General features: G+C 42.0%; 1 protein-coding gene across 7 annotated transcripts in view; it reads right to left on the bottom strand.

Moving 5' to 3' along the window:
• LOC111246921 (uncharacterized) overlaps positions 1 to 26,250 on the bottom strand; it is a 70,642-nt gene that overhangs the window by 15,273 nt on the left and 29,119 nt on the right. The window lies entirely within an intron of this gene.

The following is a 26,250-nucleotide window of genomic DNA, read 5'->3' as shown; positions in this document are numbered from 1 at the left end:
ACATACCTCTAGCTGTTTTCCGATTTCTTTATTTATCGAACCTTTGCGCTTTATATATTTAGTTATACAGTATTAAACGGGATGGGTTAGAGTCCAACGACGAGCATATAATAGAGCTCTGCTGTACTAATGCTATGCCGTGCTAAGCACATTAATGAAAATCAGACTCGATAGATAAGCGGAGCCAAATGTCTGGGACGAATCGGTTAAGAACTCGTGTAACAGAACGAATAAAGCATCTCTGCACACTGTAAAAACCATCTTATCTAGCTAAAGTTGATAGATTTAGAAACAAGCCTAAACTAAGTAACGTTATTGTGCACGAATATTTACATTATACATGTAGTACCTCACCTAAGTACCAGTCTTATTCCACTACATCGTGTACACATGTTTATTGCGCAAAAATACTGAAGGACTGACAGAAATCGTACTGGTCCTATTTTAAAGGTTTAGTAATATAGCACCATACGTATAAACGTATTTTCCTTTCGTGGCCTGCAATATTAATTACTATCTAAGCGTACAAAACAAAAATCAGATGCCCAGAAACAGTGTGCGTTGTTGCTGTCGCCATTGTTGATCTCCTCCACCTGATTTCTATCCACTTGAGCCAGCTAATGTCAAGTAGTCCTTCTTACTTTTTTCATCTTAAAGTGAGCAATAGACGACTCGTTATCGGTCATACACTGCCTGTAGGAGGGCCTGGTGGACGGTGCTGGACGTATCTGGTATAGGGAATTGTAAAGCAAAGGGTGACCTTGGTTAGCGGTAGAGCAGGACGATTCAGCGACAATACCCACGCCTGCTGCAGTTGCTACTGATAGCATAATATCTGGCCAAGTTTCGTTATCTTATTCGCTGTTTTTCAACTGTACTATTATATCTGATATGTCTACATGCCTAGTCCTATGGGTCGCTCGGCTGTCCTTTTAAAATTTCTCAGCAATAGCAGTCTTGTCCCCTTATTAATCGTTCATGGCCTCTGTTTAGAATAAACGGTGAGTTCGACTCAATTAGTCAGCTGCGTTAGATACATGCTTTTCGAACCAACAAACGATATGCAACGGTGAGGATCGTTAGGCGAGATTAGCTGGTGATTCCGATAGATGACGCAGTGTCGTGCCTGAATTGTCAGTTAACGCGGCTAAGAATGGAAAGAACATCGCGAAGAAGTCGTTGTCATCTTGGTCGCCATCCCAAAAAGAACAAATCGATTTTTCATTCAGCCCTTCTTCTCCTGCTGCTGCTGTGGCTGCTGTTCGAAGTCGCTAGATTCGCAAATAACAACCTCTAGAGGCTTACAGATGGACAGAATCGTCCTATTTATTATTATTATTACTGTTTATTATTATGGGATTACCGCCCCATAATTATCAGAGGGCGGCTAGGGGCTAAGTGCTACTGCTGTTCTCGCAATAGGCAAGCTTCTATCACGACAGGTCATTCCGATCACGATCTTGTAGTCGCTCGTCGCCGCTGGGCTAACAGTCTACGGCCGTCAGCTACAACGTCGTTTTGGAGAAACAAGCATCTTAGCAGTATTAGTGGAGGCAAAAGTCGACAAGCGACATATATCGGTTCTTTAGGTTTACGCAGCTATGTTCGTTTGTATTTAGGGTGAGCAGAATATTAGGGTCAGTGTGCTACTCTGTTCATGGTGAATGTCGTTGATCGCCACATCTCTCGCAGGTAGTTTGACGTCTTTTTTCGACCGCGGCCTTCGCAGCCTTTACGATTACTAGCATCGCCATTGTCGACTCCAGTGTGAGCGGGCTCGTCTCTTCTTTTGCTCATGATCCACTGAAGAAGTCCGGAGAGTTCGCTCTGAGACGTCGGCGAATATTCTATAAATTGCCAGACCGTTCCATTTAGGCATTCATTCGTTCATCTAAGTATATTTTTTTTAGACTGTAGATGATTTCTCGTTTTTCTTTTCTAAGCTTTATCTCGTTGGCTTATCGCTGAAAAAGGCTGAACACGGTTGCAGAGCTGTGCTCGTGGTAGCGCGTTCTTCTTAATTTTGTCTTCAAGGGCAAATCGGGGAAAGATCAATGAAGACCGATACGTTCATACAATATATTACGGCGTTGTCGAGTCAGCCTGCCGTCCCTTTACCTCGTTACATTCTTAAGCTTCGGCTCGAACAACTTCGATTTACCCCTGGCGCTTCGCACTTGTCGTTCTATCTGCCTTCTTCATACCTGCCTGCTATGTCTGTCTGGTCACGCGCACCTCTCGGCCATGCTGATGTGTCAAAAAGGCGATCAAAACATGATGATGATAATCATCGGCCTTTGGCCTTCTCAAGTGGGCCGCAGGCTGGGGTTACTCAGCAGGGCGACAATGGCGTCAAACGAAATGGGTCTTCGAGTTGATGGGAGGCGTGGCCAATGAAGCAGAAGACCGGCCCTCAAAATCTCTGGCATTTTCTCCAGGCAAGAAAGTCGTACGTTTTTGGCTTCCCTTAGAGGCAGCCACACCGGCAGTGTTCATATCTGCACTCGAAGGCGACTGCTGTACTGGATACCCGGCAGACATGCCGCCTCGTCTCTACTCTGCCTGTCCCTTCAAGGAGGAAACCCCTTCTTAAAGTCCCTCCTTTTTTTTTTTATAAACCTTTTGAAAAAGATTTACTTCAGACTACCCTGTCCCTCTCGCGTTTTGTTGCGCCTGTGTGCTTTCAGCGGTCCGCATTTTTGATGTAAAGGGGCCACGTCGATCAGCTGCAGACTGCAGCTCACTTGTCATTCGAAGTTTCCTCAAATATTTTTGGCAAGCATTTCGCGGACAAACTGTTGGCTTCATTGTATTGGTTTGCCTATGCTAGAACTGTACTACTACGTCCTTCTGTTCGCAGTTTGCATATAGGACTTCTTAGATTGATTTAAATCAGTGATCTGAATCCTCGAACAACGAGTTCTTGGCTTATTTACTTTCTTTCAATGCATTTCTCGCCGTTTGATTATCGTGTCAAACTGTCCGAGCGATAAAATCAAACAATGAGCTCTATTAACGAAATAAGACGGAACGACTTTGTTGCTAAATTAAAAAACGGTTGTTTTCGTTTTTTCTACGTCTGGGAACAGCAACGGTCGTTTAAGCGCTACGTACGCAGTCTCTAATAATGTACGTACGTAAACAGAGCAAAAGACGAGCAAACATGAGATGAGCACCTTACTTCTTTGATATTATGAGAATTATTACATATGATTGATCCATACTCATTCTCCATTGAAGCTCAGGGAAGCATTTACTAAATGCTCTTGACAGCTCCGTGTATGCCTATGATAAGGTATAACCGATTTTATTGATTCTGCCCCTAACGCCTGCTGCGTACTTTCACAACGCTCGATCAGCGCAGCATTCACAGCTTGCGCGAGCAAAAGTTCTACATACATGTATAAGCATGCCCCGCGTCTATTTTATACACGGTTGACAGAGACCTTTCCTTCCACGCTCGAATCATCCAGTGTGAGTGTATTATTGCTATGAAAATAGGTGTAATATATACACAGTAAATCTTCTGGCGTCTATGCATCCCCCAATCGTGGCTACCCTGCTCCTTGTCCCTCCGTCTCTCAGCGTTTTCCTCACCATGTGCAATGTTACCATCAACAAAACAGTCGTGGAAACCATATGTCAAATGGGGTTATTTGACAAGTATCCTGTGGTTGCCAACTAGCTTATTTCAAGACCTGTGTTGACTCTGTCCATGTATCGTGCGATACATTATATAGGATCAGGCTGGGCATATTACAAGACATTGCTGTAAACGGTGAATATAGTCTAAACATTTGCTCTATGGTCAAATGCGTTACAAGAAAGTATGCATCTTTACGGATAGCTTCATGTACACGATAGCAATTTTTTTAAACTACGTGATTTTATAGCGGAGAAATGTTCTGCGTGCGTTGATTTCGTATACGCGGTGTCCTCTTTTTGACAAACCCAAAAAATCGATACTTTTTTTTCTATTATATGAACATAGGCATGCACGCGTGTTGCTGATACACAGGCATTCTTATATATCTCGTGATTTATTTGCGCATATAAGACTCGACACGGGTGTGCTTCGGATGGGTGCTCCAAGGCCGTCGTCCCAATAGCCATAGTTTAGGTAAACGACAGACGATTACATCGAATGAATTGGACAGTGAGTATTTTCCAATGCTCGAATATTCGAAATTAGGTAGGATGCGCTGCACTGACGCAGGTCTATAGTGTCGTTTGGTCTCCTTTCAAGCCTTAGACATAGTTCTAACGTAGTCGGTCGTAGCAAAGTTGACGAATACGCATGGCTTCTTGATGAAGATCACAGTGATTTTACTTTATTCAAACGAACTTATATGTTATATATGTTAAAGTGCTAACTATTCACGACAAAAAAATATCAATGTAGTATGAATCGCAAATTCAGCATTTCTTTCGTAATGGAGCGCGATTATTTCGCTTTGAATGGTATTCCGTTGGCTCCGACGAGAGAACACTCGCCCTGGTGTTACTCCTCGTCCCTGTTTTTTCTGGAGGTTAAGGGCAAATGCATTATGCAGACCGGACATCATTGACTGTGCTTCGTCCGGTACTGTGGGATTCTCACCCACTAAACCGTGGACCCCTTTATCAGCTTGGGCCATGGTTCGGGATATGTTTGATATTACTTCGAAAGTTATTGCTCGTCTGGTGGCATTGCTTTCTCCTAGACGTTGGGTAATCACGTGTGACCTCGCTGATCTGACTCATCCTAGGATCCAATTGCTAACATTGCGTAATGATTTTTTTGGTTCATTGGTATTATTTTCTTCGTAGATCGAACTACCAGTGCCGATGACTGGTGAAACCTTATCCGAATGTAAGATCGATTATTAGTATAAAACCGAGCCATACTCTTCTTCTGGCTTTTAAGTGACGTTGGGACCGAGGAATTGGAAATGCGGTGTCTATTGACGCCCATTGAGTTTCATTGGTGCCTTCTTTGGGGTTTTCTCGTGCGAGTTGAACGATACGCAATGCCGGCCTACGTGTGTACCAAAAAAACTATTAACAAATCGTTGTCTTGAGCACGCACCTCATAACTTGTCACTATAGCCACTTTGTCTGCTTTTCCATAGATATGAGTTGCCCTACATTTGACGTAGACGCGTTGTTACGAGAACAAGCCCCTCTACCTGTAAGCGATAAATGATTCTATTCTAATGTAGAGTTATACTAGTAAAAAGGTTTGACCGCATCATGTACATCGATGCACATGAATACTTGATTTATAGATGCATACGGAACTATAGAGTTGTTTTGCCGCTGGCTGGCGTATATAGCTGAAGACTATTTTCAATAAAACATTCAAAAGGGTGCATTGGTATCCCTGTTCCCGCGTCTGAAATGATATAGAAGTACCCGGTTGTGTCTTACGAAACCTTATAAGTATTACCTCAGCTACAAAGCTTCTCTTTTCGACATTTAATTTATCAGTAAGGATTCTACATTGTCAAACGCACCTTCCCGGCCGCAAAAGACGTCTTTCCCTAGTTTGTGTCCGACAATCAAAAAACGAAGTTAATGCGTTTGTACCATCGGCTCTCTTTCGTGTTACAACCTCAGTCCGCATCGATCGTCAATTTAGAGTCACTCTTATCTCGGACACGAAGCAACGTAGTATTCCATATTTACATCAGTCTTGAATTGACCGGTAAGGCACACTTCGTACCCAATAATTCTGAAGGATCGAACAGCGCAGCATTGCCATCCTTCCACGACAATGCGCTTGTCATAGCCTCAAACCGTACCACTGAATTGAAGCTAGAGTTAAACTTGAAGTGCGGCGGTGGTAGTACTTGCTTTGATGCGTGGTTTCCAAGGGCTAGCGAGAATACCTTTCTAAGATGTCTATAACCTGTTATAAACAGCAGTATAGACAGGCACTTCAATAACCCCAGAGTTGTATCACAACCAGTATTAAATTCAGGGGTACTAAGTGTCGGTGGCAATAAGAACAATTTTTGTTTGTGAGCCTTACTGGAATTGTTTGTATATTTTTTCCTTTTTTGTCTTTATATAACCACTAAATTCTCAAGATTTCTGATGTCAGTATATACGAAGGTATCTACATTTCAAGCAGCGCCCTCATTGAAGCTTGTATTTATTAAACAAGCAACGAAAAGTGATTTCAAGTGCAGTACGAAAGCAATACTATATAGAAACGCTCAATGAAGCGATTCTACATGGCATAGTTTGTTGCGAACTTGAAGAACCTAACTTAGAGGAAAAAATAGTTTCGACACGAAATGATCTCTTGTCGCATCCAAAAGTTAGGTCAATATATAATAATAGCCTTGGTAAGGTCACTAGAGCACAATAAGGGCCCAAACACTCAGTTTCGACGTGGTCTGTTTGCAGGCTATCCCGTTTCTGTATCGTTACGCCTGAAACCCTCATTCAAGCAGCCTTCGGAGTCTACAGGCGCCTTCCTACCGTGCCGAGCACCTTACGTAAAGCCGTGACTTAAAGAAAATATTCTGTGTTTGTGGATCCTGTTCGTACTATTTCCTCTGGATCCGTCGAAGCCCAACATCTACACATTTTTCAACTGATTTTACTTGATTTCCAGTGGCTTATTGACCAACAGTCACTTCTATCTGACCTGCACCGCTTGCGAGGAGGCCTATATACTTTATATACAGTAAACTACTCAAATATAAACGAATAAATCCGATTCTAGTGGTTTTTTCATTCTTTACGACATCACAGGCCCCTGTTCATTTATCCCCCCCCCTCCCTCCCTTGTTGCCCCCATAATCCTTTCGTGCTGTTACTGATTTTCTATAAAATTGTACGAAGATTTGCTGGGACAAATTCACTCTAAACCCGTTCTGCGTGCTTTGGCTAGCAGGATTCCAATTAATAAGTGCTTAAACACCAAACGCGCTGTAAGGTCCTTCTATTGCTATTGCTCCGTTGTTCGTTGTGAGGAGAGAGCAAGCATAAAAATGGAATTGGTAGTGGTATATATGTAAAGATACATAAAAATGCTAAACTAAGTTTTTAAACTATTATCAGAACACTTGTGCCTTTACCCTTTGTTAGTTATCGATAGCACTGAATTCCGTGCTTTATTCTAGTTGGGGTTTGAAGTGTAGGCTAGTCTTACTGCTACAATCTGCAACGAGAGAATACGTATCGCTGTTAGAATACGCTAATTATCCTGTAACTCAGCATAGGTTTTGGTCTTACTTTATCGTGCTTTGTCCATAAGTGTCCTAACATTATTACGGTAGGGCTATTATTTGTTTTACTGTTGAATAATGCTTAACGCCATTATACATTTTAATGACAGTGCTGCTCGTATCAAGGGCGCCGAGACCACGACGTAATCGGGGTATTGTATTATGCGTCAGAAAAAAAGGCGCGGTAACAATGAAACGGTAGGGGTGCCATGCTTATCGTAAAGACCTGATGTACGAGCGGACTTTGCCAGTCGAAGGATAGTTCGAACTGCATCATGCAACGTATGCAATTATCATCGGTTCAAGAAGGAGTAGATGGAAGTACAAATGTACGTTTTGGAGAAATCCCTAATTTAACGACTAAATAGGATAACAGTATGAGGATTACGTTTTGAGTATAATCTAACGATGTGATTAGCTAAGTGTAGTCTTTATATAAATGGCAAGGCAAGACGAGTTTAGTTGAACAATTGCCCCATGAAGGTCGATTGAGTTGAGGAATACTGAAAAGTCTTTAAGAAAACGCAACATGGTATCGAGATGCTTACAGAAAGCCCAACCGTGGCATAGCTATCTTTAACATTAGCCATCCGTGCTTTCGGTAGTGGTTTGCGAATCTTTTGTTATGAGGATCAGGTCGTCGGCAAAATAAACGGCATGCAGTTGGTCCTCGATATCGAAAAGTCGTATAGTCATATTAGAGATTAATATAAATAGCCCCAGGACCTAACTTCGAGTAACTTCTTAGGCTGCTTAACGGTAATTTCAAACCGCATTATCAATGCGTAGTTAGTGTTCGATTATGCACGACTTGCAGTAATTGCGAACAACAAAAGTCAAAGTAACAAAATCGTTTCTATAATGATATCCTGTAAAGCGGCGTCAAATCAGTTAACGCTACGCCCAAGACATTCTCCCTATCGCTGCAGGAGGCGATGTAGCTACCGATACTGCAGGGAGGTAGCTCGCAAAGGTGCCAATAAGCAACACTATATTGTGGGTGCAAGAAGGATTTTATGTACGTGAAGTTCTGCCTAGAGATGGATCACAGTTAGGGTTCTACAGTTTGTACAACTATCCCTAATGACGCTGGAAAAACAGGAGAGTAAAGATAAATTAAATGTACCTGTTAGCGAGATGGCGACTGTATGCAACGTTTGCTGAAATTTATAGAAGTATTTTTGCAATAACAAGGGATATGCCAATGAAAACTCGTCTCATAGACATTTCAGGAGACACGACTAGTTCTTCGGTATCAAAAGTCTAAGACAAGATACACTTCCTGGGTGAAGCGTCGTGGAAATAAACCTAGCTTACTTGCTATAGTCGAGCCCAGAGAGTTTGGAAACATCTGAGCTACTTCATTATAAACTTCGAAGGTCACGCCATCAGATTCTATAGTCTTAGTGGACAGATCTTTTCAGTGCGGTTGCGTAATCTGTAGGCAAGATGTCCCATGGCAGCCTGGTATAGCCCTTCTGTGGCATTCACGGCTGACATCTATTGGGCATTTTTTCAGTGCTTTGGATTATGCGTCTTTATGTTGTCGATCAGTTTCATTACGACAGTTACGTCAGCGATATTCAATATCGGTCGGGTCCAATCGAGCAACAGGATTAGAGAGTCTCACTATCCAGATAGTCTTCAAATGCTTGCTTGATATTCAGTTGGTCGAGTATTGATAGACAGTATTTATCGTACCTTGTATAGGAACCCCCATCTGTTACCGTTTTTTCGAACGCGCGCGGCACCTAGCAACAAGCAATTAAAAGTTTAGCTGTACTTTACGAAAGGTATGCCAAAGGCTTCTGCTGAGGTCATCGACTGATATCGCATCCCGTAAGTATATAGCAGGTAAAACTACGAGGATAAATATGTTCATAGTAAGATAAACAGGCCCATATAGATCAACAAGTAGTCTTTATAATTTGTTGGTGACACGGTAATAGCTGTAATCAGTATTATAAAAGATCGCTCGGGACCGACAGACCGATTGAACTTGCTTAACAAAAAAAGAAAATATTGTTATTATCCCATTTATGGGCTGTGCGGCCTCATTCTGCGATCCATCTACATTGATATTTTAAAAACTTCACGTTCTCCATTACGCTGCGTAACTATTAAAAGGTAGTAAATAAGTCGTCGGATATAGAACGTATCATTCGCTGTAAATTTCGTTCCGTGAAGACGTACTTCACACATGTGCATGTATATGCGTGAATTCAACTGTTCCAGTTATACCAAGTAACATCAAGAGCTACTACACATCGATAACTGCATCTTAGTCATTCAGCCGTCAAATCTTAATAATCCCCCGAACTTTTTTCGCACATTTTATGCTAAGCCGTGAACCTAACAAGACTCGACAACGGAGGCGATGTCATTCCATTTCTCCTCTCACGTTTTTGTCGTCGCGCCGATGTCATCATCGTCGCCGCAATTACTACCATCACCAGACTTTAGACTTGGCAGGCCATTAGCGATGGTAAAGTATACCCGGGCTCTGAGGTTCATTTAAATGACACTTATGTCACGTTCAGCCTGTGAGGGTCAAACAATGTAGGCAAGGCGTCCTCCGCGCACGTTGTAGTCCTGTTAGTAGCTTTATTTTTAATAGTATGGAAGACGTCGACGCAAAGAGTAGAAATCGTTGTGGGAATATGCGGTTTTGCGGGGGCGTTGTTTTACAAGTTGATGTACTCGGCCGAGCAGGAATTCAGAGGCGAGGGCAGGGTGTCTGAGGCGGAAACTCATTCGAACGGAATCAGGCTGATGGTTAAACGAGACGGTGACAGATCAGTGATGTTTGGTGACAGAAATAGTCAGTAACTGTACGGTTTTGTTGCTCGGTCCACAGCAGCAGTAGTAGCAGTTATTGTGAAAGTTGAAACTTCAGAGCAGGCCATTTGCGCCTGTCTAGCCCGCTATTTCCAACAACACACCATAGATGTGTCTGATATGATCGCAAGCGTTGCTCTCCAAAGTTCAAATTTCATACTCAGTTTTTCGAGAGACAGCTTCGAAGTACGAGAGGTGAAAACACGTAACAAAAAGAGATGGAAAAAATCAGGAAAAGGCAACGAGGCGCAATGGTGATGCAGCCAGCAGCAGAGCGTCTAGCGATGGAATTCCCATAGGCGAAGTTGTACCACCATACGCCATGCACGGTCCGATGTCGTGCCACGAACTTCTGTTTAAGTGACAACTGGCATTCTATTATTCTATTCTAGGTAGTGCTGGTAGTGGTGCGGCCCTGATGTTTATGGCCATCAACACCGTTACCCATCAAACTTTCGATACATTCATGTACATTCACACGGGTTACTCTTAGCTGCCTATGCTAGACACAGCACGAGCATAATTAAAATGAACATTTAAATGAACAGATAAACATACGTTACAATAAACCAAAAGCTCGTGTCTATAGCGCTGCCTGTGAAAGTAGCATCGACAATAGCTCGTTGTCGATCTACACCTTTGAATAACCGCCCCTTTGAATAATAGTAAGTACCCACTCATAGGCCCCAACCTGCACTGATTTGGCGGAAAGAAAAAGAAGTCGAAGAGGAGAAATCATAAGAAGTAACGCGCCTATTCTGTCCTTTAAAAGGCCAATCATACAGGGCTAAATGTTGTGATGAAGACATTTGCATTTTTCAGACTTCAACGATTTACGTAAAAAGAACGTTTGTATACCAAATGTGCAAAAAACCTATCCTAAGAATATCGAGACTATATAGAACTTTGATTGGAAATAACCATATGCATTTCCACCAGCTGCTTTCACACTTAGACAGATGTACACTATAACGTGTGCGGCGCGTGTACATGAGAGTATGCACATACACGGTCTTTGTAGCCAATCAGGAAGGAAGGAAGGAACGAGTGACTTGTTTTAAAATGGCGGTCGTAGTATTCTGCACTGTGCTTTTTGTGACTGTTTCCCCTGACGTCATCAGAACCAGCGAACTTAAGCAGGCCTCAGCTTAAAAAATTCGTTTCTCCTATCTTATATGCTTCTGTTCAACATTCGTTCGTTTGGCGTGTTCGAGATTCCGCCCCTCATACGGTTCCATTATGGCCGTCGTCGCCCCCTGCAAAACATGTTCGGCATTTGTACGCCAGATACAGTGTCAGAGACTAGTGGCAACCAAATCCTTCAAGATTGCCAAGCGACTCAGACCCATCGGCGCAGTAGACATACTCCGTATGCTGCTAGCTTGATTGTTGTAGTTGTGGCCCTCGAACCAGTATGGGCTGCGGTGGGCTTCCCCGGTTGTATGCTGTCTAGATTTGAAAAGCTGGTTTAAATTAACGATTTCCAATTAGACGAATGCGAGAACAGCATCTCTTCACCCCGTTCGTCCGTATAATGACAGCTGCGACGACTTTCGCTGTCAAAACGCGGAACCACCATTATTACCACTGCGACCACCAGGTAACGAACGCTCCTGAATGTGGGAATCGCTGACATTTTGAAACGGCCCACGTACGGCCTTAGCGTTAGCAGTGCTATATATTGCTGAAGATCTGAGTAACAGGGTGAGTTTTGCCTCGTGGGGTTGTACTTTTCTAGGCAGACCGCGCAACCGCGCGAAACGCGGACGAAAGATGTTTCACGTTTCGAGGGAACAACACGTTTTTAAAAGGACGAGTAGCAGAGGAATGGTTTACTGCGTCACATTGTATCCATCGTCTGAGTGCTGTTTCTAGTGATAGTAGTTAAATTTATCGGTAAATATATCAAACAATAAGCGTATCTTTATATGTTTGGCCGGCTTCTAACAGAACTTGCGCATACAGCTCTTACGTACATGATATACATTAGAGAAAGATGGTATTCCAAAGATATGGACGGATGTGACCAAAGCAAAGCGAATGTTGATATTTTCTACATACATGTATATGTATATATATTGCGAGCCTTCTACATTTCGCTCGAGCAGTCTTCACGTTACAGGCAGTCATAATGAATTTTGCGGAGCTCATGGGTAACGCCCCCTTTTATCTTGCTGTTACTAATTTGACCCTTACACAGTTAAAGAACTCGACCCAAACCTTTCTCTCTTTCTGTATATACATATATATAAACAGGCAAACTTAATTTAGAATGAAAGTGTGATAATAATCATTGCATATACGGGAAGCCATCTAGCACGCTGGTAGTTTGGGCTTTATAAGGCGTATTCTCGGAAATCAAACATCTCTGAAGTCGGATTGCTCACATCCAAGTAATTAATATATATATATATATATATGATGAAAGCGCAATAAACACTAAAAGATGCTTCTCCAACCGTTCTAAAATAAAAATATATAATCTATTTACTAATAACCAGCTAGGATGAACGGGATGATGATGGGCGTGCATAGAAGTCATTTCGTGGATGCGTCATGATCGCTTGAACGACCATCTGTATTAACTCGGGCTCTCGTTTCCGCTACATATCGAAGCCTCTGTCTAAGTCTTTTGATTCAGGCGATTTGTCCTTTATCTTTCTGTTTCGTCGAGCCCTCATTTTTTGTCCGTACTTTCTTAAACAGCCACTTTGCTACTCACGTACCACTCGCATAATCTTTTTTCTCTATTCTGAAAAGAGCTTGGGCAGCTCTGATGAGCCACTCACCCGACACAATCAACGCCTAAAGGACGACTGAAGTATTGGATTGTCAAAAAATATTTGACCGCCTTCAAGCTAGAACAGAGAGAAATATATTTTGTTTTCTAAAATAATAGTATTAAAGCAAACATGCACCATTTTGGTTTAAGGTCCTCTGCCATTTTTCTGGTAACAGCGTAACTTCGTTACGATAGAGCTCTCATGGTTTCTAAGTGAATAACTGTGACAAGTTTTTTACAAAATTTACTTCATTGAATGTTTTGCATAGACCAAAGCGGATGATAGTCTGGTGGCGTGAGATGCAGGTTACACAATGAGGATGCGTTGAAGTTCTTCATTCAAGTTCTCTTAAGTCTTGCTGGTAGCTGAAAATTTATGTGACACGTCATTGTCATAATAGAAGACCACGCTTACCGCTGTCCGCTGGTTCCGCTTGATTTTCTCGACGGCAATTTCGTTAGCTGCTGACAGTAGAAGTCCGAATCGACTTGCTGTCGTTTTGCTAGGCGGCAGTAATCCGTTGGTACGATTCCTTTTCAATCCGACCACCATCTTCTCTGGAATCAATCTGAGTTTCGCCCTAGAGCACCTTTTTATTTGTTTCGTCGTTTGTATCCTACTATTTTAGAAATGCCTTAAGTTCGTTTTGATTCTCTAAAGTTTCGCGAATGGATCAGGTAACTTCCTATGCGTCGGTTCGTGTAGCGCACAAACATTGGGATTTTTACTACAGGTAACTTCTTTCATATACTTTCAAACTGTTAGGTATTAAATGCTGAGTTTCTTAGCGATGTCATGGCTAATTACATGCTGACTTTGTTAATTAATAACTGATCGACCACTACAAGGAGCATCTCTTCATGTCCAAGTTTCCAGAATAAATGCGCCATCACCAGCTTTGGACCGTTTTTTCCGATATTGTATCTTGACGATAAATAGCATACATTTTTTTTTATGAGCCGGGCAGCATTTGTGCCGTTATCGTAATAAAATTGTGAAACATGGCAAAAAATTTCACTCACTTCCTATGCGTTCTACCTTAAATCTAAAACTCATATTGCCTAGGTCATCTAGCTAGGAAAACGATAAGCCAGCATATTCTTTTGACTAGAGACTCAACAGACAAAACTCTCAAGGCGACAAAATAATTCTATATGCTTATTCGTTTTGTCCTTTACGAAAAATCACAAAGGTCCTTGACTGCTGTCGCAAGGAAAACTATGCCGCGTTTGCCTCGCGTAGGCCTATCCAGGATCTCTTTTCGGACGGGTTTTTAGGCCTACGTTCTTTAATCGCCCGGACACGCACAGACAGCTCTAGAATACGCTAAAAAAGGCAATTTAAACTCCGGCATAAGGAGATCCTCGCTGTTTCTCGGCCTCTTCCTCTTCTGCTACAAGATCGTTGCCCTATTTTCCGTTTTTCTGTCCTGTTTTTGAGCTGACCGTTTCGTTTCACTCGCTGTTGGAGTTGCATTGTCGTCGTTATTTGCGCCTCTCTGATCATTCGTGCGCGAGGAAAATTGTTGATTGATTAGCCGTTTACTGGATTACAATTGATTCCGCTTTTTGACAATAGCAGAATCTATTGCTATTGTGCGCACAAAGAGGGGAAACATACAAGCTTATAATGACATATATATTCGGGTGAAAGTGACCTACGGTCGGGGGATTCTCAGACAGGTGCATGGTTCGTTATAACACACCCAAAAAATTGTACGCTAAAAACTAATAGTAAGCTTATGGAACTTCTTTCCAGCATAGGAATATTGGATAAGCACATTCAGTGACAAATTTTGATACTTTATTTAGTGCTGATCACTCCTAACTTTGTTCAAAAGCTTGCATAAATTTTATCAGTAAACGATTGGCTAATCGATGCGTCCCTACCTGCAAATCCTGTGCAAAAGAACTGACAACGTTACGGGATTAGGTTTGGAAAAATCAATTGCAATCGAGCTTCGGAATTACCACAGAGGGTTAGAAAACCAATTTTAAGAAGTGTGACTATGGTTTCATAATTGAAAAAGGTGAACTTGTGGCAAAAGATAGTCTGGCAACAGGATGAAAAGTTGACTATTATTTATTACAAGGATTATATTTTAGGATTCAGAATAAACCGTTGAACCTCGATGTGGTTCTGGCTGACACACAGGGTAATGTAAATCGTTTTTTCCACGTTGATACAATACAGATATTTTCTCGTCAGGATGCCGACACTAACAACAACTTCGAGGAAGCTTCGTTCCAATGTACCGTCGAGTCGATTTTGGCCATTTATATCTCAAACACGCATCATAATAGGTTGAAAAATGATTCAGTTGCGGTGGTTGAAAATATTAGTTACGCTGTCAGAGACGATACGTCATCAAACATCAGCGGTACCCTGCCATCTAGCAGAGTACGGTTAGAAAATCGAAGAAACAATGGCAGAACCGTAACGGTGTTGGATATAAATACTATATCTCTCTCTACTTGTGACATTGCTTTTCTTTCATTATTTCCCGTCTGCCCGTGTAAGGACATCAATTAATGTACGAATACTTTTTTCTTAGCTTAATATTTTTTTTGTGCGTTGCATCCATAACGGTTAGATGTTGAAATGTAAAGCAAGAAATTTTCGAAGACGTGACAGTATGCTTAAGCAGCTTGTTCCGCTGATTTGAATGATTCAGCTTAAGCGGGGCGGATCCTCAAGAAGTGAACGTTGCTGTTCGATAGAAAGAACAAAAAATCAACGTATATCTAAGATAAAAAAAAAAAAAAGAGAATGTTGTAACTTCCGAAAAAACGACAACAGAGAAAAGTCGCCATCGCCGCGTGCTGGTGATGGTTGACGCTTCTGATTACACGGTTCGTTTGCAGGTGCATAAGGGTGTCCGCATATATAATCCTATCTGGCATTATACGGAGTGATGGCTTAATCGTCGACGCTGCCAGGGAACAGCATCACAAAAGCGCCTCGGTTTTATTTACTCGAAAAATTCGTTATTGGGGTGAGGCAGCGGGAAAGCCGCCGGCTGTCCGTTTGTGCAGGAAGGCCACACTTGTAGAAAAACTTGATCCTGATCTGTTAATTTTCCGCCGGCCACGACGGGCCGAGCGTACATTTACATAAGAATGGTTGCTGTGACTGCATTGACTACGCTTCCATAATCCACAGAAATAAATGTTCTATTCGTAAGCTACGTGAACACGCCTGCACGTTTTTGCCGTATCTAATGCATACATTATGATATGCGGAATTACAGCCTGAGTGCGCATATATGATTACGGTACACTTGCTTATTTAGTCATATCTCTAATGCGCACCTAACGTATCACGTTTAGACTAGAATAGTTGTAGCAATACTTCGAACAAAGCTGAAAAAACAGCTGACTTTGCTGTTCCTTACACGTCCTCTAGCAAGCTGCCCGGTGGATAGCCACCATAACCCACGGGTAAGTTTTAGATGCGACCCAAGTTCTTAGCGAGAACAAAACTCGCTTGTTCCACGACCTTTTGCGGGACAGAATGAGGCCAGCATTGCAAAAGGTCATCTTGCGGCGGAACGGTTGCAAGATTTTCTGCTTATCAAACTGCTGAAATACGCTGTTACGAAAAGGGTTAAAGTGTTTGATGTCGCTCTGCATTGTCGTGGGTTGACATTGTAATAAATGGCCACCTGCCGTCATAACGATGTTGGTTCCATCTCCCCCGTCGACGCAACGCCGCCACCGTCACTTCTGCTATAAATAGCAATGTCGCGTTGCTACGGCGGCCTCAACTACGCCACGAAAAACGACTGGAAAGCAGCGGGAGCTGATTCGGTCGGCAATCGCTTGTTTGTCTCTGGCTGCGAGTGTGTATGAGTGTACAAAGCCGTATGGAATCGACGCCGCCAGCCGCAATTTTCACACTGAAATATGTCTTCCGAAACTCTCCCGCCTTTTCAAACGAATCAGCTACGATGTCGGAGGGAATGGAGATAGAATCTGGAGAAAGAGACACGAGGATGGAAAAGGACAACGGTAACAAGAGAACTTTTCGGCGTACCGTGTCATTGGCCCGTGATCATGTGTACATGTACAGGCTGTTACTCAATGATGCACGCGGAGTTTTTCACACTTTGTATGTTTGCTGGCAGCGGTTCGATTGATTTGATATAAGCCTCGGTCCTTCGTTCGAGATCGACGGCGTTTGGACGGTACAGATATTATGCTTCAGCGTTACGTACCGCATAAGAGAGCGGCAGACTTTTAGATGGCTACCGTTAGAGGCAAGCGAAGAGAGAAGATACGTCTATAATTGGACCTCCATGTCAACGTCGAAAGCTCCTCTTTATAGACGGGATAGGAGATATATTCTTCTTTTTGCGCTGGCTTAGCTAAGTGCAAGTGGTGTAGAATCTGACTCTATCCAATATGAAATAGACGAATGATGTTAGGCATTGTCTAAAACAAAATATTGTCGATCCTTAACATATAACTCACTGCTTATATGATATATAGTTCATAACTCAAACTACTACCGAAATACTTTTGATCTCAGTATCTCTCAACTGCAATAAGGTTCCCCATAGGGATGGCTAAGTACCACGTTGTTATCATTCCAAATATGCTCAAAACAGCCGAAAATAATTCAGCCCAAAGCAAGCCTAGGATCTAACTTGGTTTCAAAATTTTAATATGTAAATCACACCAATGTACCTATGGAATAAATACAGTATAACAAATCAGAGAAGGCCTGTCGCCTACGAATATTTACCTCGATGCTAGACACATATTCCGCTGTTTAGTGATCTTCGATCGGCTAGAGGGAACGTCAAAGATCTCTGGCCGGCTAACACTGTGCACGTATATGTATTGACAGCGTTTTTGGCGCTGGAGAACGTAGAAGCTTTCACGTACCCTTTACGAAAACTAAGTGTTTTTAGCGTCGCAACCTAATTTTTCCGCATAGTCCCACTTTAGTCATGGGTACGCTATGAATGAGGATCACGTTTATTATACAATTTATACAAAATTAACGCATTTGTACTTATAGTGCCTCGAATGCGGAAGATGAACGATGGTAGCAAGCTTATGGAGAAGGAACGCGATGGCGCAGGCCAAATAAATGACCCGAGCGATGATTGACGAGAAAGGGCATTGATTGCAAGCGGGAGTAAATACTTGTGGGACAAGAAGAATGGGCACGCCGCGCGTGAGACCTTCTTGATATATCTGGCTGATCGAATTAGCTCAGAAATGACCTAGGGTACAGTAAACATATCGCTAAAGTTTTTGGCCCCTCTAGTGTTAGAACATTGTCCTTGATAATTAAGTAATTCTTCTTCTGCTTCTATCTCATCTCTTAACAACATCAGAGTCTTGCATTACATCCATGCCCAAGCTGTGCGAGTGCTGGAGTAGCGCGCACTATCCGAGCTGACATCCTCGTTTTCATTAATGATTCATCAATTTTCATTTAAATAGTCTCTTGAGATAACTACTGAAAACATGCCGTTTCAAATATCTCAATTCGTCTCTTAAGAGATTATTGCGTGAAAACTATTTACGGGCTAGAAGACTAGTTCAAGCCGTTATCTGCACCAGGCCGCATTTATCCAGTGCAAGTTTGTGGCAGGAGTGCCGATAAATAAATCTAAAACCACAAGGCTTCATCATCGACTCCACACTATGTAAATATTTATCAGCGCAATCCCTGCACGTGCTACACAAGTATATTCTATAAAAATCTATTGTACGCAAGCATAGTATTTACAAACATAGTATATAAAAGTATATTACGTACACCGCACGAAAAAAGTACGCTTAATGTAAGGGTAGACGTAATGCTACTGTTACAGCGCTCTCTATTTTCAAATTAATTGAATTTGCCAAAATGACACCTACTATTGCAACTTCGTGTTTATTTTTTCTGTTTGTTAAACGTAAAATTTGTCAACCCCAATTTGCCAAATCGCAACCCACCTGAAGCCTATGCTTTCTTAACGCTGCCACCACCCACTTTTGAGGCCAGAAGTCTAACTGGGTCTATTAGAGGGCTCTACTGCTACCGGCTGTCCAGTGCATGATACTGCACCCTGTCGTCTCTCCACATGTTACCACCTGCTGCTATGGGTCAACTGGCGATCTACTTTGAGTGTCGACCAAACAAGCGCTTCGCAGATTCCCTTTTTAAGCGTGCAGGCCAATAAATCAGCGACCAGTGCCTTTCAGGACCATAATCATGTTCTCATATATAATACATAGCTGTCCGGCGTTTGTGACTCCCAGTTCCGCTGGTGTACAGCAGCAGGCGTATTTTAACAAAAAAAAAAAAAATTGGTATGGACGCTGAATAACCTTGACGAGCCTTTCCATTTCCCCAACTAATAAAAACACGGACGGTAATGGTCGACTGCCAGTGACCGCACAAAGTGTTACGCAAGTCATATAGTTCCGAGAAATGTACGTGCCGCATGTGGTTACCTAGTACTGACGATTGCGATCCCTATTGAGGGGTACGCAGTTGGCGGGGTTTAGACAAACAACTACAGTTGTGTTACTCTCGCAAAAAGGAAATGAATAACTCTGACACGCACAAGCTGTTGCTAGAAATGCGCACTACAGAATAGTTCATGTTACAGAAGACCGCTGTCCTATAGAATTGGGCGTATTTGAGAAAAAAAAATGACACAGTCTAGTATGATTCGGCTCACAATGTCGTTGGGGGGAACCGAGTGGTACCTTAGCGAACGGCATAATCTGATTTAAAAAAACATTACGATCTTATGCTTACAGTTACCATTTAACTGTATACGTTTGTAAACATGCCATTCTGAATTATAGACACCGTACCTGACGCTGGGCGTTTCAACTTTTGCGAGCATGCGTCGTTTCTTTCACGCAGTTCCTACTACGTATCTCGAATAACATTTTAGCGACGTTTTGCGATCCTATACGGTCCTATACGATCGTTTGTAAACAAATTAATCTTCTCCTTATCGTTAATAACGTCACCATTTAGATTTCTATTTAGGCTGCCTCTGTTACTCATTTGCGGATAACGATACCAATACTTGATTGTTACGACCAATCAAACGCCTTACTTGGCACGTCGTCGCAAGAAGAACCCTTGTTGCTCACGACTCGGGGGGAGGTCACCTGTCGCCGGACGTCGATGACTGCGCTAGCCCGCCCGCCATTGAGGACCCCAAACCCTTAATCGTGATCGAACAAGAAGGGCTCATTGAAAGTATGTGTATTCGAGTGGTTCAGAAAGCAAAAGGTGTAGCAACGTCTCGAACCGCACGAACTCGTCCGCGGCGGATCCTATGCTGTCACCTATGCACAATAGCCCGATGCCATAAGGCTAACATTTTAGGATTTCCTAAAAGTTTTGTTGAACGGATGCCTATGCAAGGTAGACGCAGTAACTGTTTTTGAAATCTACAGTGAACAGAAAAAATGCAGTCCATTTGGACTTTAAAGTACACGAAAACCTTTTGATCCTACGCTCTTGATATATTTTCGGTATAATACTACTCTTTGGCTTCTCTAAAATGTCTTTTCTCAATAACTAATTCAAACTTATTAATCATAGCCAGCCCGCAAACATATGTCCGAAAATAACAAAACTGAACTTCACGTATCGTCAAATACCGCCTGTCGTGCCTACGATATGAACTTAATAAACGATAGCAATTCGTGGCCAGGCCAAATAACACTCCCGTTGCTATATCATCCCCTCATTCTGACAGACGGAAACGTGCTTCTGAAAAAGACGAGCCTTTGCATGTGGAAGTCTTTTCCACCCATTGGTCGTGGATGCTGCCTCCTGCAGTTCTATATCGCTTTCGTCCTACCAGCGATTTGGACTTGCTTTGGCCTTCTTTCAGGCGTATATAAACGAGAGCTTATAATTGGGTGATGTTGCTACGATGCCCGTGGCAACTGTCGCCGTTGCGCCCTTGCAAGTGTACTCCATGCGTGTACTATTTATGGATGCCAACCAGTTACTTTATATGAGCAGAACTACGAGTTCTTAGATTCTACGCCCTCTGCTGGGATTAGCCGCTTGTTCGGAAAGATACTGCATCTTGTTATTTTTTCGTCTTGTTCGTGGTTTTCTTGGTCTTTTTCGTGTTGTTGTGTTTCAAGCATTTCACGGAAATTGCTACTGAAAAAGGAGCCGGGTGGTCCATGGTCTCGGAGAAGCGTGATTATATGTAGTACGTTGAACGTGTATCTCTTCCGAGAATGGCTCCATATCCTCGTAATCTGATGTAAAGGAAAGCTGAGGAGCCGTTCGAGATCATCCTAAATTCCAGCGGCAATACACGCGTATCATAACGTCACAAAGCATGAACGAGCACAAGAAGAGGTTTAACGGCCGAAATGTAGATCCCCTACCGTGCGAGAGAAACTTGCGAGGCTGACACTCTCAATCTAGTGTTTCTCTATGGCATTGTAATAGCTTTTTCTTTTTCGTTATTTCTGTTTTTTTCTCTCTTTTGCAAAAATAAAGCTGTGGAGGCGGTTCTTGCTTGCTAGCGCTTGGACCCTTCTAGTTTCCAGAAGTGAAAGCACCGGTATAAAGGACAAGATAAAAGATGATGCCATTGTCGCTCGTGCTCCTTGCTTATGCTACCAAATTCTGGATCGACGGGGGTTCAACTGCCAAGCGATACTATAGCCAGGAACGTTGAGAATTGCCGCCAGCTGCCGCGCCTCATTGAAACCAGAAACTGCAACTCGGCTTGGGGTAATAACGCGTAAGGAATTCACGAGCTAAAAAAAGTTTAATTAAGTTTAAAAAAAGATTAAAAAATTGTAGCTATATAGATGAGATGGAGCAAAGGACTTATGTAGAATCGACCAATGTCATATAAGAAAGGGCATGCCTCCATCGAACCAAAGTTACACTTTTAAGGTGCTTTACGCAATGGCCTATTTAGTACAGGTCTTATGATTCGCCAACACGAAAGTGGGTCCTGCATAAGTAATAGCTGTAAGCTGCAATACACTAAACAAAAATAGAGGATGTGCCCGTTTATACGATTAACATACGTATGTTTGCTAAGAACTCGCTCCGGACAGCGTAACGTTTATTAACGACCGAGCTAACGGGATCTGACATACGTTATGAAGGTGGGCGTTGTTTAGAACTATCGATTTTCAGTAACAATTATAAATCCATACGGTTCTAGGCTCCCGAATTCGTTAATACAGTATACCATTATTTAGCATACAGTTGTGCATGTACATACATTGATATAAGTATGGATAAACTGTGTACGTTTGTGCTTTCATAAAGTAATATTTAATATAGTACCGCTAAATATATAAAATAAGTAAAGTAATATTTATAATAGTACCGCTCCAGCCTACAAATATTAATCAAACCGTAGAAATATCTGTGTATGCGGATGTCGGATTAATGACAAAACAACAACGTACCGGCTATCTAAGGTACTAACATACAATGGCATACACGAAATATGAGGCGGGCTGTGGTCGATAGCAATGATATAACTCTTATCTCGCTATTGACAAGTGCTCGAGCGTAATTAGTACTTAGATACGTCATATAAAAACGAGAACATGTACTTGAGGCTACATGTACTAGTACATACATGTAATAGTCACACGATGAGAAGCTTCACGATGTCGTCTGTGCGCCGATGTAGCGGATAGCCAATGATGAGCGGGTTTATGACACATGCATTGCTTCACCTAATGATCTAAGAACAAAATTTAACAGTTGTTTACTAGACTTGTTACTTAGCTTTGGCTGTTTTCTACAAAAAAAAGAAATAGTACGACGTACAGTGTCAAAAACTCTTCATCTTACATCATGGTGAAGGTGGTATAGTTCCCGAATGCCGCAAACCTTTAGCTATATAAAGAAACTAAGTCTGATATAGATAATTATAGATTAAAAGGTTGTTGTATTATACTTACACCGCTGCAACATTAGTTCCATGACCGGTATACTCGTAATAAGTATAGGATTGGATGGTGAATTGGACTTATTTCAATGTTTTGAGTAGGTTATAATTTTATTTTGTCCCTTGAGGCTGTTTGTTGAATTGTTGCTCAGCTATGCAAAGCTTTCTAGTAAATGACACTTCTACTATGTACCTGGGTCTGCCCCTATTTAAAACCTCAGAGAAGTTCTAGAGAAACCTCAGAGAAGAATCCGATTCTATCGTTTATATACATTTGTGCATAAATAGATATGTCAAGGATATAGTATCGGACTTGATTACCTATAAACTTCATAAATAAGGATCATACGATTTTTTTTCGAATTCTAACAAACGAAGACGTAAACTGCAAAAGAAGACAGAACAGTGTGATTTTAAGGTGGTCCACTAGAAACAGCATTAGATTATATTGATAGGAGATTGTTGCCGCTCCTTTGGCCGGAACATTTCCAGGAAAACCGACACTTGGATGAGCCGTTTCGTACGTCGTCACTAGGAACACCCTTTTCGTGTGTATTCAATTTTGATGTACCTGCTACTCGCAACCTTGTTATCTCTCGATTTTGTCAAGACAAGATTTATTGGACTCTGGCTCGTATATAATAAGTTAGCAGATTCGATTCTGGGCTGTAAATCGGCTATGTCACTTATCTAGAACATTATCAACCAACCCTGCATCAATTTGATTGCATGAGTGAGATATTAAAAGACGCATAGTCCATTGTTCGACTTGTTTCCATTATAGGTTTTAGGACATCCAAGTACACGTATTTCGGCAAGGAAACCTTTCCGTAAAGGACGTAGGGTGGCGTGACGTCCTCTACCGGGCACCACGCCTAGAGCGTTTGCACAAGCTAAAAATTTCTCCTTATTCAATATGAGGACGTATTCTAGATAGTGCACAAGAAGGCAGTTTTGCCTGTAACTAATTTCTACAAGAGAACTGAAGACAGCAGACGACTTTCTGCTTGAAAGCCAATGACTGACATCAGCTAGGTCACTGTGATCGGGCAATTTTTGCCTGACGTTGATAGCATACAGTTTATACCTGAAGTTTTCGTTAGGTGTTTCGAACAATTGCATCCACTGCTCTGTTCATTTCAGATGTGTACCCCCTTGATAAGCTGTAAGGTCCCTACAATAGCCCTTTCGTTCTAGATTCTAGAAATCTGCTTGTGTCTGTTCAACAGCCACGTACCAAACTGTCACGAGCTAATCAAGCGTCAATTTTTAGGAACCAAAAATATTTACGATAGGGTTTCGCCTAGATCAAACATTAATCCGCTGTCGTATTTGTGCCTGACTTGGAATAGAAGGAAAGCAGTATAATAACACAATATATAAGTGTATCTATAGAGAAAAATTCTTATGCTTAGGTCTATTAAAAATGTCCACTAACGTTGTTAGATATTCGCTGGCATATTTTACCGCCCTGTTGCGGGAAGAAGTTATCAAAGCGATCATTTAGAAGTTCTGTTAATTTATAGTCTATATTTTGTGGACCGTTGAAAAAATGAAAACGTTCACGCCCATTCAAAATGGTATCTCAAAATAAATCTTTCATAGGTTCCTACTTTTGAGTGTCAAATCTTCTGTGTAACTAACCGACATGCAGACAGATAGGCTATTCGATTTCTATAGAGAACAATCGATAGCGGCCCCATCAGTACACTATAGAATACAGGGCGTGGAATAGTTGTTGCCGTATCAGAGATTTGCACGAATTTTACAACGACGGCGGCGGCGGCTACACAACCCCCGTGTACGCTTCGTTCATCGCAGCTGAGCATGCCATAGACGGATGTGCGAATAAGCGGGCTCCAGGGTTTCTGTCCTTCTCTCTATCTCGGTGTTCCTGCCAGCGAATGTCCTACATTTACTACTATTAATCACTTGATAAAACGGCAATCTTTTTATCAGCACAGAAAGTCTATAGTCCTTATATGCATGAAAAGTCGTCGGAGTAGGGTTGAGCGACCGAAATAATAAAGCCATCGTAGCTATTCCCACTGCAGCAGAATTAACGGCCTTTACGCCTGCCTGTCTAGCTGATTCGTCCGTTTGGCCGGCTGATTACAAATCACTCCGGTGGCGTTCTTCGAACGGGGGTTGAGTGGAGTCGAAGTCAAGGCCTGCAACGATGTGAAGCTGAACGCCTAGTTCGGTCTATGCATTTGACTCAGTCTTCTGTCCTAGGGAACTCAACGACAACTAGTGCCTTGGACGACTGACAGATGCTGCCTCCTTGGCCAAGCTCCCAATTGGCAAGCTGTACTTGATATGGAGATATTTTGAGGATACTTGACAAGGATATATTGAGAGGAATACATACACGACAACGTTACGTTTCCTGTAGCGAAACACAGCGACCATCTGACACTGCAAAATCGCATTTTGAGAAAATCGGTGTTCTGCTGGGTTTACGTCTTGTAGGTTGGCCTGTTAGTACACGCATATAATCTATATAGGACAAAACCACGGACGCCTATGTTTCGACCTATTTCGAATCCACACAGCGTGCATTTTCACTAACTGACAATTCTAGTAAGCAGGAACGCACTTACTCAGGATAATTTTTTAGCCTAAGGATTAGCAGTTTTGACGGCATAGATGATTCTCTATTTCAGTTGATGCTCTAGAATTAAAATGAGGAAACATTGATGTTTTGCGAACTTTTTTCGGGGAGTACCATACAAAGGTCTATAAGATTCTTGTATTTGCGCGCATTTTTTATTTCCTAGATTCTATTAAAGGTTCGTACGTTGAAGTGCTTGCAGCGTTTTATAAAATTGACCCAGCTTTTTCAGATTAAGAATCGAATCGAATATTTTGACGTACGTAAATGGGTTAGACAGAATAATTAAGAAGTTTGCCTCTCTGTATATCACTTATTGTACGATATCAGCCAGTAGACCTTTGGTGTTTTTCAGTATTCTTTCCCAAGAAGCTTCCATTCGTTTTTACATTTTCCCCTTAATAATAGTAGTAATAATCATAGGATGAAATTTAGAATCATTATCCAGTTCAAGCTATTTAGGGCAGAACAATGCTCTCTGATCCGATTTTTACTATGATTATTGCGCTGGCGGACAGCATTTAATCTGTAACAGCAGACAACTCCGGACTAGTCCTATTCCATTGTCTTGAATTTGTTCGAAAGCTGCCGAAGGGCAAATGCACATAGATAATCAGCATTGTGCTTCTTATCGGCCATGCAGAGTTACAGTCAGCGGGGCATCCGTTTTTTGAACCAATATGTAATGAATAAAGAGGACTTCAGCTATACTTAGAGCCATCAAGACGAAGACGCTTTAAGGTGTATCGGCAATAAGAATGGCTCGCTTTGATTTTAGCCACAGCTACCGGTCAATTAGAGAAATACAACAGCTTTCTACGTGGATTAATGTATCTATCTATACAAAGTTCCCGACAAGAACACGTCATTGTATTGTCA

This window comes from Varroa destructor, unplaced genomic scaffold, assembly GCF_002443255.2.
Source record: "Varroa destructor unplaced genomic scaffold, Vdes_3.0 BEIS01000003.1, whole genome shotgun sequence".
Classification (NCBI taxonomy): Eukaryota; Metazoa; Arthropoda; class Arachnida; order Mesostigmata; family Varroidae; genus Varroa; species Varroa destructor.
This window is presented reverse-complemented; position numbering and strand designations above follow the sequence as displayed.